Below are 4,715 nucleotides of genomic sequence, written 5' to 3' on the forward strand. Positions count from 1 at the left end.
AATGGGGGTAGACACATGGTAGGTGTTCAGTTAATATGAAAAATGAGAGTATTCATTATTGATAAAGGGAGCATCAATTTTGTAAGTGCTAAGAACAATGTCTGACTAAAAATAAACACATTCCACAATTTAGCTATTTGGTTCCTTTTAATCGTTATTTTTATTATCGAACTTTACTAGGTTGGAGAAAGTGTCCTTTGAAATTATCAATTCCCTTGTTTATTGTAAGAGACGTGATAAGAAAAATATTGATCTCTTGAGTTTATTTATACACTAAGGGAGAACTTGGTACATCATCACTTATCTATTATGCAGAGAGTATATTGTAATCTCAAAATTTTGCCTTTTTTATGTTATAAACTCTTGTGGTTGGTATGTGTCCCATGACTCTCTGTGAAGGCTGGATTCAGCAAAGATGAAAACACACCCCTGACCAGGAATGATTACTATTCTTCCAGCCCATGCTCATTTGCTCCCTTTGATCTACATCTCTTCCACAATTTTGCTTCTGCTCTTCCCCTTCCTTTAATTTCCATCTTGGCTGGAATTAATGCAGGTAAATTCCGTTTCGCCATTATATTTTTCCATTAAGATATTTTTTCCTTTTAACATTTTAATCACATTTAGATACACATTTGCTTTCTTCTTGTCTCCATTCTTTAGGATGCAAAAAATAACAACTTTTGCTTTCAACGAAAATGAAAATTGGAAACAAAGATCTCTGGTGTCTGGCATGGCCTGTAAAACAATTGTACAGCCCATATATGTTATCACATTTACCTCCCATTAGGAACATTTAGGACAAAAATTGTTTCATTTAGTTAGATAAGAATCAACTAGTATTGGAACCTTTGCAGGTTCTTTGGAAATTTGAATTTTAATGTACAATTTTTTTAATCCAATTGATTTTTTCTCAATTGTGTAGTCTCATTGGGTATGATATTTCTCTCAAAGGAACAATAAGTTAATTCTTGGGAGCAGGAACAAATCTTACCTATTTCAATGGTTTATGGCCCTCTAAAGCTCAACTCTATCTGAAAAAAACTTATCCCTTAGCATTTTTAAATTGAGTATTCTCGTGTATCACATAAGAAGCATTGACATTGAGTCCATGGAAGATACACAAAAGGTATATAAGATCAGTGCTGCAAACCTATGGCAAATGGGTACTGAGTAGAGGACTTCTCAAGGTTTACTAGATGTCAAAGTCATATCATGAGAGGTATCCATTGCATACACATGTGCTGTCATTTGCCATCTCGTGGATGTTGCTTATGTCTGATCCTTAGCAATTCTGAACTTGTTGTGGGCTTTGAGAATTAAAAATACTTTATATTGTATTATCTAATTATACTGATATTGTTCAACACACCATTAATTGTTTCAGCACTGAAAAGAGAGCAATCTTGAATATCTAGCAGCTACTGAAGTCAAAAGTTTTCCCCTATGAAGCAAAATTAATAGTTGAGTGCACTAACAGTTAATGTTAAAAAATAATTTAAATTTTGACAGTCTTTAGCAGGTTTGAATGACTTTTAAGTATTTTATTATATTAGGTATTATTATATGTTTTTATAACTTGTTAATTTGGTCATGTAATTTGACACATTGAAATTTATATAAGTGAATAAATTAGATAAAAATCACTTTAAAATTTAGCTATGGAGTTAAGTTAAATATTCATGGGTTTAAATTTAACTATTAACTTTTAGCTTAAAATGTTTGGTCATTCTTAACCGTCCATTGAACAAAAACATTAAACTTTATACTGCTTATATATAAAGATGTGTGCATAGAACATCAGCAGATATATAGTATATCTATGTTATTAAATATTAGTGGGAATTTGAATTACAGAGAAATTTCTAAAAAGACTATGGGGAAGGAGAAGAGTAGGTAATAATGAAAAAGAAGTAGTTAAGAAACTACAGCCGTGTAGAGAGAGCATAAAAGAAAACAAAAACAGAAATAGAAAGTAAGAGAGGGGCATTCAGAAAATAGAAACTAGTGTGTTCCCTATTTAAGGTTATGCACAAAATAAGGTCTTCAGATAACCTAAAACCCAGAGTTGAGAGTCACTCTCTCAGCCAGCCCAGTAGCATCTGAAACATCCCCAGTGGACTTGCCCTTTAGTTTACTGATGGCCATGATGGTGCTCAGCTGCAAGTCCATCTGCTCTCTGGTCTGTGATCTGCCTCAGGCCCACAGCCTGGGTAACAGGAGGGCCTTCATACTCCTGACACAAATGAGGAGAATCTCTCCTTTTTCTTGCCTGAAGGACAGACATGACTTTGATTTCCCATCATCAGGTGTTTGATGGCAACCACTTCCAGAAGGTTCAAGCTATCTTCCTCTTCCATGAGATGATGCAGCAGACCTTCAACCTCTTCAGCACAAAGGACTCATCTGATACTTGGGATGCGACCGTTTTAGACAAACTCTACACTGAACTTTACCAGCAGCTGAATGACCTGGAAGCCTGTGTGATGCAGAGGGTTGGAGTGGAAGAGACTCCCCTGATGAACGTGGACTCCATCCTGGCTGTGAGAAAATACTTCCAAAGAATCACTCTTTATCTGACGAAAAAGAAGCATAGCCCTTATTCCTGGGAGGTTGTCAGAGCAGAAATCATGAGATACTTCTCTTTATCAACGAACTTGCAGGAAAGATTAAGGAGGAAGGAATGAAAACTGGTTCAACATGGAAATGAGAATCATTTCCATGATTAATACATCATCTCACACTTTCATGAATTCTGCCATTTCTCATTTTTGCTATATCCATGACATGAGTTGAATCAAAATTTTAAAATGTTTTCAGGAACGTTAAGCAACATCAGGTTCAGCTGTACAGGCACTAGTTCCTTACAGATGATCATGCTGATGGATCTATTTATCTATTTATCTAAATAATTATTTAACTATTTATAGTATTTAAAATCTTTTTTTCATATATCATGTATTCTTACTTTGTGGTTAATATAACAATACATGTTCTTTATATTTAGTCAATATATTACTTTGCTTTTTTCATTAAATTTTTACTATGGAAAACTCCTTGTATTTGTTTATTCTTTAAAATGAAACTCCAAGCCTGATTATTTAACCTGATTAAAAAATAGATTATACAATTCAGTTACCTATTATTGGTTATAAGTCAAAATAGATTTTTCTATACCAGATTGTATGTTGTATGTTGCCTTCAGGATATAAAATTGAAAAAACAAATACATTTCCTGTTCTCATGTACCTTTGATTTTTGTGAGGAAAGAAACTTGAAAACAATAATCACTCTCCATTGATATCAGTTATGTTAAATGCTATAATGTGAGATAGGAAAAAAAGCAATGAATTTCTCACAGAAGAGGATGGATTTAGGCATGTCCAGAAATAAAAATAAAAGAAGCAATATCCTCTATAAATTGGCTTCTAAACATATAATTGCAAATGTGTATTTCCAGTCAGATACATGAATTTGCAATTTTCAAGAAATACAATGCCTGAAGGTTCATAACTGGCAGTGGAAAGCCCAAAAATAGAGGCAGTCATGTGGGGAGGAAAAAGAAAAGTAAAGGAAAAAAGAACTTAAAATTGATTCTGAGGACCTTCCACCTTTAAAGATAGGGGATATAAGAGACACAAAGGAAGCAAAAGTGGAAAACTATACATTAGTGAAGGAAAGACACAATGGTGATAAATGTGTGTCTTGAAAATAAATGTGTTTAGAAGAAGAATCAATAGACTTAGGGGAAATATGGATTAAAACTGTCCACTACATCAGAAAAATAAATGGCAGTGGAGATCTTAGTGAGAGCTGCATTGGTAGAATTAATCAGTATAAACCATATTGCAGTAGGTGGAAGCATGAATCAAAGAAGAGAAATCTGTGACAAAATAGATAAGAAATAGTTGTGAGAGGTTTCCCTTTAAAATAAAGGAAAGAAATAAGGTTAGATGTGAAAAAAAAATGTGGATTACATTTCATACCTGCATAGTTTATCCATTTGAAAATATATAGGTCTGCATATTGATTTCATGCATTGAAAAGCTGTGTTAATATGCTTAATATTTTATAATATCAAATTATAACATATAAAGTTGCAATAATTATAATTTTGATTAGTACTATGTTAAATGTCAGTAAAACCTGACAAACTTCCTTCATAAAATAAAATGGAAAACTGGATGAAAGAATCACTTTCTCAATGGCTTAAGGAAACAAAAAAAGATTGGTCGCAAGTATCAATAGTCAAGTCAATGAAGTGGAAGAAATGATATCAGAGATTGAAGATCAACTTAATGAAATAAAGTGTGAAGACAAGATTAGAGAAAAAAGAATGAAAAGGAACAAACAGACTCCAAGAAATATGGGACTATGTGAAAAGACCAAACCTACATTTGATTCGTGTACCTAAAAGTGACGGGGAGAATGGAACCAAGTTGGGAAACACTCTTCAGGATATTACTCAGGAGAACTTCCCCAACCTAGCAAGACAGGTAAACATTCAAATTCAGGAAACACAGAGACCACCACAAAGGTACTCTTTGAGAAGAGCAAATCCAATACACATAATCGTCAGATTCACCAAGGTTGAAATAAAGGAAAAAATGTTGTGGGCAGCCAGAGAGAAAGGTCGGATTACCCACAAAGAGAAGCCCATCAGACCAACAGTGGATCTCTCTGCAGAAACTCTACAAGCCAGAAAAGAGTGGGGC

At 33.8% G+C, this 4,715-nt stretch overlaps 1 pseudogene; it reads left to right on the forward strand.

Moving 5' to 3' along the window:
- The first annotated feature begins 473 nt into the window (after positions 1-473).
- Positions 474-2,848, forward strand: LOC116458333 (interferon alpha-5-like; annotated as a pseudogene).
- Positions 2,849-4,715: the final 1,867 nt, after the last annotated feature.

Source organism: Hylobates moloch, unplaced genomic scaffold (assembly GCF_009828535.3).
Source record: "Hylobates moloch isolate HMO894 unplaced genomic scaffold, HMol_V3 SCAFFOLD_19, whole genome shotgun sequence".
Lineage (NCBI taxonomy): Eukaryota > Metazoa > Chordata > Mammalia > Primates > Hylobatidae > Hylobates > Hylobates moloch.